The following is a 19,538-nucleotide window of genomic DNA, read 5'->3' as shown; positions in this document are numbered from 1 at the left end:
ATGAGTCATCCTGAGCAATTGGCGTCAATGGACGACCAATGCTGATGAGTTCGATGTTTGTGAGAACAGGCGATGATACCACATTGTGTTTGATCTGAGGAAGGGCTTCATCATCTTCCACATTGTCTTGAAGACCAATGTCTTCAGCTGCGATGGGGTCAACAGCTGGAATGTATTCAACTTCTGGAGCCTCTGTGGAAGCAGGATCATGAACTATCTACTGGCGCTCACGGTGTTTAGACGCAGGACGAGCAACTGAGATTGTCTCAACGACAAGGGGCTCTGTGGGAGCAGCCCGATCTTTCTTCTTGGTTTTTCTCTTCTTGGTCGGTGGAGCATTGTTAGTGGTGGCCTTGGTCTTGCGCTTTCAGGCTTCGGCTTCAGCTTTCCTTGTTTGCTTGAGCTCCGAAGCCACTCTGGGGACTTTAGGCTTCGAGCCTGTCATACTGGCCGGGAAGACAATGCGAGGTTCTTCCTGCCTTGATGCTTCTGGTTGGGCCACAGCAGGCTTCTTCTTCTTCTTGGAAGCCATTCTGGGGTCGATGCCTGGTCGCCCCAGAGCCTTGCCTTTTTCAGCTTCATTGTAGCCTTGAACACATTTGGCAGCCAGGTGTTTCATGCGCTCTCGAGAACCTTTAGCTTCTTCACATTTCTTGTGGAAAGCCTCCTTGAGCTCATGCAACATGACCTTGAAGATTTGGACGTCTTCCACGTTGAGCTTGGCCATGTGCTTCTTGAACTGAGGCTTTTCATAATCAATCTTGTGCTTCAGCTCAACAATTCTCTGTGCAAGAGCCAGCTCAGGAGCAATGGCTCCATGGAAGGAGACGCTAAGGCCAATTGGGAGTTGAAGATCATCAAAACTAAGGTCTAGGCTGTCAAACCACTCATCAATGGACTTGTACAGGATCTCCACATCAAAGAGGGGAAGATCATTGAAGATTTCCGCCTCTTGCTTTCTCTTTATAAGCAGCTCAAGAGCATCATCCCCAAGATCGTCGACGCTAGACAGATCAATGGCTTCGTTCTCATTCCTCAGAACGGCAGCAGGGGTCAATTCTTGACTAGTAGGTTGCATGGGCTTCTTCATCTTGTCAGACTTGGAGATGCGAGAGAGATCTTCAGATTGCACACTGGCTTCAAGAGGTGCAGTGGCCAGAGGCTTCGCCCGCGAGACCTTTGGTGCAGAGGAGGGTTTTGAAGCCTTTGGTTTCTTTTGCTTCACGGGCTTCGGTGGTGCTGGTGCTTCGTCAAAATTAGCATCATCTCCAGAGTGATCCACGCCTGCCCCTTGAACCTAAATGTGAGTGATGAGACCTTCAAGGTTGTAGAAGGGCCCAACAATATTGGGTTCAGCATCGCGTGTGCCGTCGGCACGAGGAGCAGAGGGACCGGGGTTGAAGTCTAATCCAAGTGACTTCTTGTTCTCTTTGGCAGAAGTTTTGGCAAACTGGAAGTTGCGCTTAAAGAGATTGTCTTCACGACACCATAACAGAGAGGATGGGTCGGCATTAGCAGGCTGAGAACCATGGATCATGCAGGGGTAGAAGCCTTGAGCAATAGCTTCGGACTTCGACTTGGGCTGAAGACCTTTGTATATAATATCTCCCCAGGGTCCCTTGATGGCATTCTTTTCAGCATATTCGTCAGTGACAAATCTGTACTTGAACCATTCCTCTGCCCAATGTCTTCAAATCCATTGGATTCGGTTCTTGCGTTCTCCATAGGTCTCTTCTGGATCTGACTTGTATAGATCATAGAGATCCGGTGGCAGGTCCTTGGCAGTGTTTTCACGGTGCTGTCTGCCGCCCTTCCTGACTGATTTTTCTGTCGCCATGAAGTTGAGACTGAATGGCTTCAGAACGTGCAAAGGCTTCCTTCTGTTGGTTAGACATGAATTAGCTTCGGGAGAATTGATGTGATGCTGTAAGAACTCTGCAAATGAATGCAGACTATGAGAACCAAGGGATTCTCCCATGGACATGTACCTGTGACAGCATTAGAGATGCGAGGGAAGGGGAAGAGGTCATATGCATTCTCAGAAGATTTTGAAGATAAATCAGTTTAGCATACATTGACCTCATAGTGCGAAGACATTCCCTCATATGTAGAGAGTTGGTTCCAGATTTGTACGAATCCACAAATAAGTACAAGTGAGGAATCTAACTACTTTGTGAAGCATAAGTGAACATACTAGGCATGTTATGAGATGCAGAAAAGGAAAGATTCAATTTGTTGGGACAGAAACCACTTGTGGTTTAAAATATGAATCTATTGGATAAAAAAAGACAGTAAAAAGAGTTTTTATTTACCACTCGAGGAATTGCTAGACGGAGTAGGAGATGAGGCCGAGCAGTTCGATCTTCCATGCCCTAACTTGGCGACGGAGGACACCTACGGCGACGGCGGAGAAGACGATGTCTACGGCCGGCGTGAGGACGGCGTCGGTGAGGTCGCGGCAGCTAAGCGCTTCATTGTCGGCGTCGTCGAGAGCTAGCGGTGGCGCTAGGGTTTGTGCGAGAAGGAGAAGTGGAAGAAGAGATAATGACTGGGGTGTGGCGTGTATTTATAAGGACAGGGACGGCGCAGCGTTATTACGCAGGTGCCCCTGGCGGTTCACATCTGAAGGACACGTGGCGAACATGCAACACATTGGAGGTTGTTCCACGTGCCCACGCACGCCTGGATTGTCGGGTGGTCGTTCCCGCTTCTCCGGGTTTCAGGCAAAAATGATTGAGCATTTAAAACAGATTTAATGTTTGTCTCTGTATCTTCTACTGACAAGGACGCAGAGAAGACATTCGATAGTTTTAATAGAATGCATATGATTTGGATAGATAGATTTGAGACGGGATCATAGAAAGGTTAGGGTCCGATCACATTCACTTAGTTCAAAAGATTCAAACGAGAAGACATAGCTATAAGTGAATGCTGTAGAGGACAGAATGCTAATAGATGAATATATCCGAATAAGACCAACTCAATAGTGAAGATAAACATGAGAACATGTTGAATTTTGAAGACAAAATGAATCCGAAGACATAGAAAATGTGACGCCAACAGAAAACACTCCAAACCAAAGTTTGGTGGTGGCGTTACCCACCGTATAGGAAGTATTAGACCCAGACATGACGCACAATTATCGTCGCGCTCCGAAGTCAAATTCCGCGTTAATGTATTCACAATTCGAGTGTAAGTCTTCATTGATTGAAGATATACGTTACTTCATGTGTTGCACATCTAAGTCATGAACATGCATAAGTGTTAGGATGTGTGCCTGATTACAGGACATTTGAGGATTCCAAGATATTTAGCTCACACCGCAACTTGCAAAACCTTTTCTCATCCAAGGGCTTTGTGAAGATATCTGCCAGTTACTCTTCAGTGTTGACATGAATGATATCAATATCTTCCTTCATGACATGATCTCTGAGAAAGTGATGACGGATCTGAATGTGCTTTGCCTTCGAGTGCTGAACTGGGTTGTTGGCAATCTTGATGGCGCTTTCATTGTCGCAGTAGAGTGGCACTTGCTTCAGATGAATGCCATAGTCTTTGAGTGTTTGCTTCATCCATAGAAGCTGAGCGCAGCAAGATCCAGCAGCAATGTATTCAGATTCAGTAGTGGAGAGAGATACACAGTTCTGCTTCTTTGAAGACCAACACAGAAGTGATCATCCTAGAAAGTGACATGTGCCTGATGTAGACTTGTGATCCACCTTGTCACCAGCATAATTAGCATCCGAGAATCCAACTAGATCAAACTCTGAGCCCTTTGGATACCATAATCCTAGTGTTGGGGTGTAAGCCAAATATCGAAGAATTCGCTTCACAGCTAAGTGATGCGATTCGTTTGGTGCCGCTTGGAATCGGGCACACATGCAAACACTAAGCATGATATTTGGCCTAGATGCACATAAATAAAGCAATGAACCAATCATGGAGCGGTATACCTTTTGATCGAACTCTTTACCATCGGTGTCACGACCAAGATGACTCTTGGTTGGCATTGGCGTCGTGTAACCTTTGCAGTCTTGCATTCCAAACTTCTTCAGGCATTCTTTGAGGTATTTCTCTTGAGATATGAAGATGTCGTTGCGTTGCTGCCGTATTTGAATACCAAGGAAGAACTTCAGCTCACCCATCATGGACATCTGATATTGCTCTTGCATCATGTGTCCAAACTCATCACTATATTTTTGATTAGTGCAGCCGAAGATAATGTCATCCACATATATTTGGCACACAAATAGTTCACCATCATATGTCTTCATGAAGAGTGTGGGGTCCAGGGAACCAGGTTTGAAGCCTTTGCTCTTCAGGAAGTCTTTCAGTGTGTCATACCAAGCACGAGGGGCTTGTTTAAGGCCATACAGTGCCTTGTTGAGCTTGTAAACCATGTCAGGATGTTTTGGATCTTCAAAACCAGGCGGTTGTGCAACATACACTTCTTCTTCAATCTTGCCATTGAGAAAGGCATTCCTCACATCCATTTGATACAGAAGGATGTTATGATGATTTGCATAGGCTAGCAGTATGCGAATAGCTTCAAGCCTAGCCACAGGAGAAAATATTTCATCGAAGTCAATTCCTTCAACTTGAGTGTATCCTTGAGCGACGAGACGAGCCTTGTTTCTGACAACTTGACCATGCTCATCTTGCTTGTTGCGATATATCCATTTAGTGCCTATGATATTGTGTTTACGAGGATCAGGACGCTTGACCAGTTCCCATACATTATTCAGCTCGAACTGTTGAAGCTCTTCTTGCATAGCTTGAATCCATTCAGGTTCCATGAAGGCTTCATGAACTTTCTTGGGTTCAGATATTGATACGAATGCAAAGTGCCCACAGAAATTTGCTAGCTGTGTTGCCCTTGAACGAGTGAGTGGACCAAGTGCATTGATGCTATCAATTATCTTCTCAATCTGTACTTCATTTGCAACACGAGGATGAACTGGACGAAGATTTTTCTCTTGCTGATCATTGTCATCGTTTGAAGGATTGTCTTCAGGAAGAGCATTGTCTTCAGGTTGATTAGGTGCAGAAATGATAAGTTCCTCTTCATGCTATACTTCAGACGGCATGATTTCTCCAGTTCCCATAAGCTTGATGGATTCACTGAGTGGAATTTCATCTAGCACATTTGGCACGTGCTCTCTTTGCGAGCCGTTAGTCTCATCGAACCACACATCCACAGTTTCAACCACTTTATAGTGAAAGAGGTTGAAGACTCTGTAGGAGTGCGAATCCTTTCCGTAACCAAGCATAAAACCTTCATGTGCTTTCGGTGCAAATTTTGAAGTGTGATGTGGATCCTTGATCCAGCACCTAACACCAAATACTCTAAAGTAACTGACATTTGGCTTCCTACCAGTGAGGAGTTCATAGGATGTTTTATTCAGAAGCTTGTGAAGATAAACACGGTGGACGACATGGCATGCATTATCAATAGCTTCAGGCCAGAACTTTCTTGGTGTCTTGTATTCATCGAGCATCGTCCGAGCCATCTCAATGAGTGTTCTGTTCTTGCGTACCACGATGCCATTCTGCTACGACGTGTACAGAGCTAAGAACTCATGAGTGATGCCCAATGTATCAAGATAAGTGTCGAGGCTGGTGTTCTTGAATTCAGTGCCATTGTCACTTCTGATGTGCTTGATCTTGACGCCATAGTTGTTCATGGCTCAATTGGCAAAGCATCTGAAGACATCCTGCACTTCAGTCTTGTAGAGGCTTATATGTACCCATGTATTTCTTGAATAATCATCAACAATGACGAAGCCATAGAGACAAGAAGTAGTAGTAAGAGTAGAGTAGTGAGTAGGGCCGAAGAGGTCCATGTGTAGCAGTTCAAAGGGTTGAGTCCTTGTCATGATTGTCTTCGAGGGATGCTTGGCCCTCGTCATCCTTCCAGCTTCGCAGGCACCGCATAAGTGATCCTTCTTGAACTTGTCGCCCTCGATGCCTGTGACGTGCTTCTTCTTTGCAAGAGTATGCAAGTTCCTCATGCCAGCATGCCCTAGCCTCTGATGCCAGAGCCAGCACTCTGAAGCTTTTGCAAGAAGACATACGACAAGCCGTGGCCCTGCTGAGAAATCTACCATGTACAAATCATCTTTCCTATACCCTTCAAAGACTAGAGACTTTTTAGATTCCATTAGAACAAGTCAACAATATTTTCCAAATGTCACAATCATGTTCAAATCACAAAGCATTGAGACAGACATTAAGTTGAAGCCAAGGGATTCAACAAGCATCAGTTTATCCATGTGATGATCCTTTGAGATTGCAACTCTACCTAGACCCAATACCTTGCTTTTACCAGTGTCAGCAAACGTGATGTGACTCTTTTTAGATGGACGTAAGGTCGAGTCCATGAGAAAACTTTGATCACCATTCATATGATTAGTGCATCCACTATCGATAATCCATTCTGAAGCAGCTGGTGTCAAACCCTACAGAATAGTTAGGGGGATAGGCTTCACGAAGAGTATTGTGAAGCATAAGCATTTGACGAGCAAGTGAATTATGAAAGCTCAGACCCAGGTTAGAACTGATAGGATGCATGTTAAGCGACTTAGAAATGAAATACATAATAAGATCATTTAGGCATTTTATCTTGTGCCCCACAAGATGTTTTAGGTCCCCAGCAATAGCTTTAGATGCCTTTGATTTCTGGCTGGAGACCATTCCCTGCAAGAGAGAGTTAGGTTTTCTTAGCCACCCACATCTTCAGGGATGGCTTCGAAGAAATGAGTCTAAGTGCAGCATCTGAGAACTTTGGCTTTGAAGCCCTAGCAAATAGTCTTGCAGGTGGTGAATAATACTCATAAGAATAAGTAGTGTAGTTCTGGGTCTTATGAACATGGCGGTTTGATGAAACACACTCATATTCATAGGCCTGAGTATGGTTTCCCTGCAAAACATTTGTGTTAGTACGACTCAGGTGAGTCCTCTGTCTATATGAAGCCTTTGGACCATATGAAGCATGTGGTCTGGGGTTTGTCTTCTTCCCTTGTGGTGTCATGACGACATTCACAGGAAGATTCTCCAGACACCTTTTGGGCACCCAGACTTTCTTCATAGGTGGCCCATTCTTGCAGTTAGTACCAATATACCAGGCAAACACTTCACCATTCTGATTCCTAAACAGTTTATAGTTTGTATCAAAGGATTCATCAATGACAATAGGGTTAGCACAAGTGAAGCCAGACAGGGTGGATGGATCCACTGAAGGTTCCTTTGCAGCAACCCATGTGGTTTTGGGGTACTGCTCAGGCTTCCAGTAAGAGCCATCAGCATTCATTTTCCTTTCGAACCCAACACCCTCTTTCCTGGGGTTTCGGTTCAGAATCTTCCTTTTGAGGACATCACATAGTGTATGATGCCCTTTGAGACTTTTGTACATCCCTGTTTCAAGAAATGTCTTCAACCTAGCATTTTCATCAGCAATAGTAGTGGCATCCTCAGCAGAGGGGTTAGTTTCCACATCAATAGTCAAAGATATTGCAATAGTAGCAGCAGTGGAACATTCAGCAACAGAAGTAGCGTTATCACGCTCAATCCATTTTAGACATGGTGGTTCAAATCCTTCCTGAGCGGGACTGATCTGTTGAGCGCGAAGTGACTCGTTTTCCTTTTGAAGATCTTCAAGAATTGCTCTCAATTTCTCATGTTCTTGATTCCTTTGAAGATAATCGTAGGAAAGCTTTTCATGATTTGTTGAGAGCGTTTCATGACAACTTTCAAGTTCCTCGTACTTAACATGAAGATTTTTAATGTCTTCAACTAAGGACTGAGATCGAGTCATTTCCGCGTCCAACAGGTCATCGCTTTTGTCTAACAGTTTTTGAGCTAGGTTTGGAATCACAATCAGAGTCATCTTTACTCGATGTTTGATAGTGAGCATTGTGTGAGTTTACCTTGGCACCACGTGCCGTGAAGCAATAGGTGGGAGCGGAGTCATCCTTGTCATCAGCGTGGGTGATGGAACCATTGTCTTCAGTGTTGAAGATGGACTTGGCAACGTAGGCTGTAGCCAGACTTGCAACGCCAGAGTCGGACTCCTCCTCAGACTCCACCTCCGCCTCCTCAGAAGCAGACTCCTCCTCTGAATCCATTTCCTTTCCAACAAACGCATGAGCCTTGACAGATGAGCTCTTCTTGTGTGATGAAGACTTTGAGGAAGACTTGGAAGAAGACTTTGAGTATTTCTTCTTCTTCTTGTCATCAGAATCATATTCCTTGCTCTTCTTCTTCTTCTTCTTCTTCTTCTTCTTCTTCTTGTTCTCATTGTCCCACTGCGGACACTTAGAGATGTAGTGACCAGGTTTCTTGCACTTGTGGCATGTTCTCTTCTTGTAGTCATGAGTAGAAGCTTCATCATTCCTTGAGCTGGATCGTGAAGACTTTCTGAAGCCTTTCTTCTTGGTGAATTTCTGAAACTTCTTCACAAGCATAGCAAGCTCCTTTCCAATGTCTTCAGGATCATCAGAACTGCAGTCAGATTCTTCTTCAGATGAGGAAACAGCTTTTGCCTTCAAGGCACGAGTTCGGCCATAGTTGGGACCGTAGATATCTCTTTTCTCAGAAAGCTGAAACTCATGTGTGTTGAGCCTTTCAAGTATGTCAGACGGATCGAGTGTCTTGAAGTCAGGGCGTTCTTGAATCATCAGGGCTAGGGTGTCAAACAAGCTGTCAAGTGATCTCAGGAGCGTATTGACGATTTCATGCTTGGTGATCTCAGTAGCGCCGAGAGCTTGAAGCTCATTTGTGATGTCTGTGAGGCGATCAAACGTGAGCTGAACATTCTCATTGTCATTTCTCTTGAAGCGGTTGAAGAGGTTGCGAAGGACACTGATCCTTTGATCTCTCTGGGTTGAGACGCCTTCGTTGACCTTGGAGAGCCAGACCCAGACTAGCTTCGATGTTTCCAGAGCACTCACACGGCCATACTGTCCTTTGGTCAGATGACCATAGATGATGTTCTTGGCAGTGGAATCCAGTTGAATGAACTTCTTGACATCAGCAGCGGTGACACCTTCACCAGCATTGGGAACGCCATTCTTGATGACATACCAGATGTCGACATTAATGGCTTCAAGATGCATGCGCATCTTATTCTTCCAGTAGGGATATTCAGTTCCATCGAAGACGGGGCACGTAGCAGAGACTTTGATTATCCCTGCAGTCGACACAGCTAAAACTCTAGGTGGTTAAACCGAATCACACAGAACAAGGGAGTACCTTGCTCTGATACCAATTGAAAGTGCTAGTTATCGACTAAAGGGGGGGTGAATAGGCGATTTTTATGAAAGTCTTCAAAACATGGGAGTTTCAAAGACAAACGATAGAAATGAACCTATAAACATGCAGCCGAAGGTAGACTACACTACACTAGACAAGCCATAGTCAAGTATTCAATGAAGTGAAAGCACGAAGACTAATAGCAGTTAGGCAGTACGGATCAGGATGGAAGATAGTATGAAACCAGTCAGAACAAACGGTCACACAGTGAAGACAAATAGATAATGCAAACAGACAATGACTTCACAAGGACCAACTATAAATAAAGAGATGGGAAGGATAGAACCAGCTGCTTGTTGAAGACAATGATTTGTTGGACCAGTTCCAGTTGTTGTGACAACTGTACGTCTGGTTAGGGAGGCTGAGATTTAACTCAGAAGACCGTGTCTTCACCTTATTCCCCTTGAGCTAAGGACGGCCAGTCCTCGCCCAATCACTCAGGTAAGTCTTCAAGGTAGAATTTCAAACCTTCACAGACTTTGTTCACCGGTGATCCACAATGACTCTTGGATGCTCAGAACGCGACGCCTAACCGGCTGGAGGATTCACAGTCCTCAAGTGTAACAAGTCTTCAGATCACACAGACAGGAAGACTTCAGTGATGCCTAACACTCTTTGGCTCTGGATGTTTAGGGCTTTGTCCTCGCAAGGATTTCTCTCTCTCAAAGGCTTCGAGGTGGGTTGCTCTCAAACGACAAAAGCCGTGCACTAACTCTGAGCAGCCGACCAATTTATGGTGTAGGGGGTGGGCTATTTATAGCCACTAGGCAACCCGACCTGATTTGTCCGAAATGACCCTGGGTCACTAAGGAACTGACACGTGTTCTAACGGTCAGATTTCAAACACACGCGGCAACTTTACTTGGGCTACAAGTAAAGCTGACTTATCAAGCTCTGGATAAGTTTTGCTCTCATTGTCTTCGCTTGAAGACATAGGATTGTGGTTAAGCATCACTTCAGTCACTCTGACTTTGTTCACTAGGACCCTACTTAATAGTATGGTGGTTCCTATGACTCAACAAAGAAGAAAAGAAAACAACGAAACAACTATGTCTTCGCGCTCCATAGTCTTCACGCGATGTCTTCTCTTGTCATAGTCTTCAATGTGAATATCTTCACATACCACCTTTGTCTTCAATGTCTTCATACATTTTTAGGGGTCATCTCCAGTAGGTAAACCGAATCAATGAGGGACTACTACCTGTGTTGTCCTGCAATTCTCACAAACACATTAGTCCCTCAACCAGGTTTGTCGTCAATACTCCAAAACCAACTAGGGGTGGCACTAGATGCACTTACAACTACAATTGATCCCATATACTTGTGGGTTATCAACAACACAAAGGAGTTGTGGGCGTGGGTATATACATATTGTTTTCCGTCACTAGTTGATTCTTGATTCAGCGGTATTGTTGGATGAAGCGGCTCAGACCGACATTATGCGTACGCTTATGAGAGACTGGTTCTACCGATGTGCTTCGCAGACAGGTGGCTAGTGGGTGTCTGTTTCTCCAACTTCTGTTGAATTGGTTTCAATGAATAGGGTTCTTTTTGAAGATCAAAAAGCAATCACTATACTACGTTGTGGTTTTGATGCGTAGGTAAGAACGGCTCTTGCTAGAAGCCTGTAGCAGCCACGTAAAACTTGCAGCAACAAAGTAGAGGACGTCTAACTTGTTTCTACAGGGCATGTTGTGATGTGATATGGTCAAGACGTGATTATATAAATTGTTTTATGAGATGATCATGTTTTGTAACACTGTTATCAGCAACTGGCAGGAGCCATATGGTTGTCGCTTTATGGTATGAAATGCAATCGTCATGTAATCGCTTTACTTTATCACTAAGCGGTAGCGATAGTCGTAGAAGCAATAGTTGGCGAGACGATAACGATGCTTCGATGGAGGTCAAGGTGTCAAGCCAGTGATGATGGTGATCATGACGGTGCTTTGGAGATGGAGATCAAAAGGCACAAGATGATGATGGCCATATCATCTCACTTATTTGATTGCATGTGATGTTTATCCTTTATGCATCTTATTTTGCTTAGTACGGCGGTAGCATTATAATATGATCTCTCACTAAATTTCAAGGTACAAGTGTTCTCCCTGAGTATGCACCGTTGCTACAGTTCGTCGTGCCGAGACACCATGTGATGATCGGGTGTGATAAGCTCTACGTTCACATACAACGGGTGTAAGCCAGTTTTGCACAAGCAGAATACTCAGGTTAAACTCGATGAGCCTAGCATATGCAGATATGGCCTCGGAACACTGAGACCAAAAGGTCGAGCGTGAATCATATAGCAGATATGATCAACATAGTGATGTTCACCATTGAAAACTACTCAATCTCACATGATGATTGGACATGGTTTAGTTGATATGGATCATGTGATCACTTAGATGATTAGAGGGATGTCTATCTAAGTGGGAGTTCTTAAGTAATATGATTAAATTTAACTTTAATTTATCATGAACTTAGTACCTGATAGTATTTTGCATGTCTATGTTGTTGTAGATAAATGGCCCGTGATGTTGTTCCGTTGTTTAATGTGTTCCTAGAGAAAGCTAAGTTAAAAGATGTTGGTAGAAATTACACGGACTGGGTCCTAAACTTGAGGATTATCCTCATTGCTGCACAGAAGAATTACATCCTAGAAGCACCGCTGGGTGACAAGCCTGCTACAGATGCTACTGACGATGTTGAGAACATCTGGCAAAGCAAAGCTGATGACTACTCGATAGTTCAGTGTGCCATACTTTACGGCTTAGAACCGAGACTTCAACGACATTTTGAACGTCATGGAGCATATGAGATGTTCCAGGAGTTGAAGTTAATATTTCAAGCAAATGCCCGGATTGAGAGATATGAAGTCTCCAATAAGTTCTACAGCTGCAAAATGGAGGAGAATAGTTCTGTCAGTGAACATATACTCAGAATGTCTGGGTACCACAACCACTTGACTCAGCTGGGAGTTAATCTTCCTGATGATAGTGTCATTGACAGAGTTCTTCAATTACTTCCACCAAGCTACAAGAGCTTCGTGATGAACTATAATATGCAAGGGATGGATAAGACAATTCCCGGGCTCTTCGCAATGCTAAAGGCTTCGGAGGTAGGAATCAATAAGGAGCATCAAGTGTTGATGGTCAACAAGACACCAGTTTCAAGAAGAAGGGCAAAGGGAAGAAGGGGAACTTCAAGAAGAACAACAAGCAAGTTGCTGCTCAATTGAAGAAGCCCAAGTCTGGACCTAAGCCTGAGACTGAGTGCTTCTACTACAAAGGGACTGGTCACTGGAAGCGGAACTGCCCCAAGTATTTGGCGGATAAGAAGGATGGCAAAGTGAAAGGTATATTTGATATACATGTTATTGACTTGTACCTTACCAATGCTCACAGTAGCGCATATGTATTTGATACTGGTTCTGTTGCTAATATTTGACTCTCGAAACAGGGGCTATGGATTAATCAAAGATTGAACATTATATCTGGATCTTGTTTGATGCGAGACGGTTATTCATTTAAATCAAAGAATAATGGTTGTTCTATTTATATGAGTAATATCTTTTATGGTCATTGAGGGAGTCCAGGATAAGGGGGTCTCCGGACAGCCGGACTATCTCCATTGGACGGACTGTTGGACTATGAAGATACAAGATTGAAGACTTCGTCTCGTGTCCGGATGGGACTCTACTTGGCGTGGAAGGCAAGCTAGGCAACACGTATATGGATATCTCCTCCTTTGTAACCGACCTTGTGTAACCCTAACCCTCTCTCTATATAAACCGAAGGGTTTTAGTCCGTAGGACAACAATCACAACATACAATCATACCATAGGCTAGCTTCTAGGGTTTAGCCTCTCTAATCTCATGGTAGATCTATTCTTGTACTACCCATATCATCAATATCAATCTAGCAGGACGTAGGGTTTTACCTCCATCAAGAGGGCCCGAACCTGGGTAAAACATCGTGTCCCCTGCCTCCTATTACCATCCGGCCTAGATGCACAGTTCGGGACCCCCTACCCGAGATCCGCCGGTTTTGACACCGACATTGGTGCTTTCATTGAGAGTTCCTCTGTGTCGTCACCGTTAGGCTTGATGGCTCCTACTATCATCGATAGCGATGCGGTCCAGGGTGAGACTTTTCTCCCCGGACAGATCTTCGTATTCGGCGGCTTTGCACTGCGGGCTAATTCGCTTGGCCATCTGGAGCAGATCGAAAGCTACGCCCCTGGCCGTCAGGTCAGATTTGGAAGTTTGAACTACACGGCCGACATCCGCGGAGACTTGATCTTTGACGGATTCAAGCCACAGCTGGGCGCGCCGCACTGTCGCGATGGGTATGACCTAGCTCTGCCGCCGAACAGTACCCCAGAGGCTGCGCCCGCATCAGCTCCGACCCTTAGCTCGGAGCCAACTGCGCCAGTCGAGGACGGGTGGTTAGACACCACCTCAGGGGCTGCAGTCTCAACGGTGATCGAGCCAAACACCATCCTAACCCTCTACGCAACCCGTGACTCCAAGGTGCCGGACTCTTTTCCGGACTCTGAACCATCCGTGCCCCTGCCAATCGAATCTGAGTGGGCGCCGATCATGGAATTCACCGCCGTGGATATCTTTCAGTACTCGCCCTTCGGCGACATTCTGAATTCACTAAGGTCTCTCTCTTTGTTAGAAGAGCCCTGGCCGGATTATGGCCAACATGATTGGGATGCGGAAGACGAAGAAATTCGACGCCCACTCACCACCCACTTCGTAGCCACTGTCGATGATTTAACTGACATGATCGACTTCGACTCCGAAGACATCGGCGGTATGGACGACAATGTAGAAGACAAACATGAACCAGCGCCTATAGGGCACTGGAAAGCCACCTCGTCATATGACATATACATGGTGGATACACCCAATGAAGGCAATGGCGACGAGATAGCGGAGGATGACCCCTCCAAGAAGCAACCCAAGCGCTGACGTCAGCGGCACCGCTCTAAGTCCCGCCAAAACAAAAGTGGTGATACCGGCAGGAGATAATAACACTCCGGATAGTGCCGAAGACAACAACAATCCCCTCCAGCAAGATTTAGAGCAGGAGGATGAAGGAGCCAGCTCTCCTGAGAGAGCGGCAGACGAAGAGGAGGAGGATGACAATTACACCCCCCCTCCGAAGACGAGGCAAGCCTCGGCGACGATGAATTCACCATACCAGAGGATCCCGTCGAACAAGAGCGCTTCAAGCGCCGGCTTATGGCCACGGCAAATAGCCTGAAGAAAAAGCAGCAGCAGCTTCAAGCTGATCAAGATCTGCTAGCTGACAAATGGACTGAAGTCCTCGTGGCCGAGGAATATAAACTCGAGTGCCCGTCCAAGAGTTACCCAAGGCGCAGGTTACTACCCCGACTGGAGGAAGAAGCGTATGATACGGCTGATCAGCCACCTCGTGGCCGCGCTAGAGAGGCATTCCAGCCAAAAGCTCAGCCTCCACCCCAACGCCATTCAAATAAAAAGGCATGGGGAGATACGCCAGACCTACAAGACATATTGGAGGACAAGGCAAAGCATTCAAGATCGATCTACGAATCACGAGGGTGCACCACTCTGCGAGACGACAAACGTCACGCTGGATACAGTAAATGCAAATCTGGTCGGGCCGAACACAGCGGGCAAGACCCATTCGAGCCACGTCGCGATATAGCCCAATGCAGAGGCGCCGCACACCCCTTATGCTTCACAGACGAAGTAATGGAACATCAATTCTGAGAAGGTTTCAAACCTGTAAATATTGAATCATACGACGGCACAACAGATCCCGCAGTATGGATTGAGGACTTCCTCCTCCACATCCACATGGCCCGCGGCGATGACTTACACGCCATCAAATACCTCCCACTAAAGCTCAAAGGACCAGCGCGGCATTGGCTTAATAGCTTGCCAGCAGACTCCATTAGCTGTTGGGAAGATCTGGAAGCCGCATTCCTTGACAACTTTCAGGGCACTTATGTGCGACCAGCAGACGCCGATGATTTGAGCCACATAATTCAGCAGCCAGAAGAGTCGGCCAGACAATTCTGGACTCGGTTCCTTACAAAGAAAAATCAAATCGTCGACTGTCCGGATGCGGAGGCCTTAGCGGCCTTCAAGCGCAACATCCGAGACGAGTGGCTAGCCCGGCACCTTGGTCAGGAAAAGCCAAAATCTATGGCAGCTCTCACGACACTCATGACCCGCTTTTGTGCGGGAGAAGACAGCTATCTGGCTTGCAGTAATAACATATCAAAGAACCATGGTACCTCAGATACCAAGGACGGCAATAGCAGGTCACGTCGCAACAAGCATAAGCGCCGCATTAATAGCGAAAATACTAAGGATACGACTATCAATGCCGGATTCAAAGGCTCTAAACCCGGTTAGCGGAAAAAGCCATTCAAACAAAGCACGCCCGATCCGTCCAGCTTGCACCGTATACTCGATCGCTTGTGTCAAATACACGGCACCCCAGACAAGCCAGCCAATCAAACCAATAGGGATTGTTGGGTGTTCAAGCAGGCCGGCAAGTTAATTGCCGAAAACAAGGACAAGGGGCCGCATAGTGATGACGAGGAGGAGCCCCGGCAGCCGCACACTGGAGGACAGAAGAGGTTTCCCCTGCAAGTGCGGACGGTGAACATGATATACGCAACCCACATCCCCAAGAGGGAGCGGAAGCATGCGCTCAGGGACGTATATGCGTTGGAGCCAGTCGCCCCAAAGTTCAACCCTTGGTCCTCCTGTCCGATCACCTTCGATCGCAGGGACCACCCCACTAGTATCCGTCATGGCGGATTCGCCGCACTGGTCCTAGACATAATCATCGACGGATTTCACCTCACTCGAGTCCTTATGGACGGCGGCAGCAGTCTGAACCTGCTTTATCACGGATCAAACCCCTCAAGGATCAAACCCACAAAAACGGCCTTTAAGGGTGTCATTCCAGGTGTAGAGGCCCATTGCACAGACTCAATTACACTGGAAGTGGTCTTCGGATCCACGGAAAATTTCCGAAGCAAAGAGTTAATCTTCGATATAGTCCCGTTCCGCAGTGGTTATCACGCGCTGCTCGGGCGAACCGCATTCGCTAGATTCAATGCGGTACCGCATTATGGATACCTCAAGCTCAAGATGCCAGGACCTCGCAGAGTTATTACAGTCAATGGAAACACAGAGCGCTCTCTCCGAACAGAGGAGCACACCACGGCCCTCGCAGCAGAAGCGCAAAGCAGCCTCTCAAGGCAATCAACCAGTTCGGCGCTTCAAAGCCTGGACACCTTCAAGCGCGCTCGGGGCAATCGGCAAATAGACCGCCTGGCGCGATCTGAGCTCACGTAGCAATACGGCGGCCACCCCAATCCCAGCCCAACGGCGATATTCATGCCACGCGTACATAATTACGCATTAAAAATACTATGGGCACAGGTGGGGAGGGGGGCACAACTGCGGCACGCCCCAAAACACGGCCTAAACTGCACTAGGGGCTTCCCGTTTGGTTATTTTTCTTTTTCTTTCAGGACCTTAATATCTGGAAACACTGTCCGGCAGCACTATTGCCGAACACATGATGCAGCAACCAAGGAGGCAAATAGCTACGTCATACCACGGAACTCCCAGGTTGATTACAGTAACGAGCAAAAAATTCGATTTAATATCATTCCTCAGCTCGCCCTTGGAAGGGACATAGTCCTACTCTTTGCTTATCACACTATCTGTATCACTCTGCTTTAACGTAATTTTTTTAATAAGCAATGCATGCATTACGACTATTATTGCATTCTTGTTATATATATATATATAGGACAGAGCTATTCTGTTACTAGTAACCGAATATTATTCTGTTACCGTGGGTCTCCTATAGGGCCCGACAACCTCCCCGCGGCCCACCACTTCTCCCAACTCCTTCTTCGGCAGCGAGGGGAGCGGCCGCCCCGACCACCCGGCCTTACCAGCGCGCCGCCGCCCCGGCCACCGCCCCCCACTGTGGCGCCGCCCCTGCCACCGGGCAGCCCACCGCACCGCCGCCCCGATCACAGTGCGCCGTCCTTGCCTCCCCCGGCCGCCGCCACCGTCTCTGCCTCCGACGGCCGCCGCGCGTCGTCCCTGCCTCCGACGGCTGCCGTGCGCCGTCCCTGCCTCCCACGGCCGCCGAGCGCAATCCCGGCCTTCCACGGCCGCCGCGCGCCGTCCCCGCCTCCCGCCTCCATGCGCTAACCCCAAACCACATGCCATCCCGGCTGAGTGTTGCTCTCCTGTTGCTAGTGTCGAGATTAGGGAGTGGCCACCGGTGGCGCCATCCTCCACCCAGCTACCTTCCTGCAGCCCTGCACGCAGCCAGCCCTGGAGACCACCCTCCACCACGGCCGTCGTGGCCTACAATACTGCCGGCCACCACGCGTCACTGCCGGCCGCGTTCCTCCACGCCTCCCCAATCCACCGCATGTTGCTACTGCCACTTCAGCATCGCCCTCTGCCGCCTCAGCTCATAGTCCGTTCAAGCTCAGTCACCAGGCCGTTCACCACGACCACCAGAGCCCATTCAGTTGGCAACGTTCATGCTGCTGCCAATGTGGTCATTGGGGCTAGTCAACTGGAAGATGTGCAGCTCCTCAGTCCAACTTATTGCTTAGCTTCCGGTCACTCAAAAAAGAGTAGCATGCAGGCCACCCCGTGCTCCGCCCCCTGATCCGACATTTTTGGTTTGAATTTGATGAATCTTCTTGATGCTCTGTTCTTATCCATCTAGAGATTTCTGCTCATGTTGCCTGTTTGTATTGCTTGTACCTGTTTCGTTCCTGCGTGCATGTATTAGTTTCAATGTTTTGAGATGGCTATGTTTAGATTACTTCCAACTCTGAAGCTTACATGCATATTTGCGGATGGGATTTTCAGGTACTAGTTTGGAACTGTATCTAACCCATACTAAAATGTTTCAGCAGTTCAACAGGGGCGCGGGGTTCAGTTCGATGACGACGAGCCAGGCTGCTGGCCTTCGCATCACGAACTGGTGCAGTTTGATCTTGTGCGAATTGGAAATTTCCTGATGCTGAGTGTGTTAGTACAACCCTACACTACAAGGCACGCATACATCCACCTCATGTGTTAGTAAAAAGTATTGTGCATTTGCTTGACAGCTTTGCACTCTAGATACATATCACTTGGTAAATCAAAAAATATTTTGTTGTTCACTTTTTGTGTTTTGTTGAATAATTCTCATGCTTTCTTTTGTGAGGGCTACAAATCATAGTGCTTAAAATACCGATGGGTGCATCATACTTGAATTTAAAAGTTACAGGAGAAAGTACCCTATTCCATTACTTTGAGAAGTATAGGTACACCTTTCTAAAAAGTACATTGCAGACCCGGTGCTCCCTTGCACAAATGGAGTCTTAAGCTCACCACGCTACCTCCTCCCGCCGGTGGGGCTCTGTCACTGCAGTGCCCCGGCCGTTCACTATTGCCAAACCAGGCTGTTCAACAAACAACGCTGAGCCGTTCGACACCGCAGCTCGGGAGGCTACCTGTTTTGCTGCCGATCCCGTCCTCAGTGTCCACGAGCGCGAGCACCCCGTCTCCGGTGGCGAGATGAAGGCCACCTGTGATCCCTGCTTCCCGTCATTACCTCCACCTCGTGTGAGTTCATTGCCGAGAACAAGCACGGCCACCTACAGTTCCCGGTTGTAGCCTTAGCCACGAGCTCGTCCACCATGGTTACTGGCAGTCGTCCAAGTGAACCATAGACATCAGTCCAAGTAGAATCGCGAACACCATCTTCACCAAGCGCTGCACGGTCGTCCAAGTCGAGCACACACAATAGTCCAAGCTGATGTATGATCATTGATGGATTCAACATCTTTTATATTAGTTTGAATTCTGCATGTCAATTCTATGGAAGCTTGCTGGAGATGCGGCCAGCATGCTTTCAGTAATAACGGCGACCACAAACAGCATTGGCAGCCAGCACACGCACTACCTGCTCGACTGCTGCACACTACCGCCATGGACGTAAACAACACAGATTTTTTTAGCAGTTTGGCAAAAAATAGAAGTTTGATATCAGTTCACCCTTGAGAGGTAGTAAGTGCGGAGCAGAAAAATTGTAGCAGTTCAGCAAAAAAAGTTTACATGTACAAACGCTTCAGCAATCAGTATAAGGCCACTTGATTTACTATCTAATCTTGGAGATAAATCCAATAT

The sequence above is a fragment of the Triticum urartu genome, chromosome 3 (genome assembly GCF_003073215.2).
Source record: "Triticum urartu cultivar G1812 chromosome 3, Tu2.1, whole genome shotgun sequence".
Classification (NCBI taxonomy): Eukaryota; Viridiplantae; Streptophyta; class Magnoliopsida; order Poales; family Poaceae; genus Triticum; species Triticum urartu.
Note: the sequence above shows the minus strand (reverse complement) of the source record.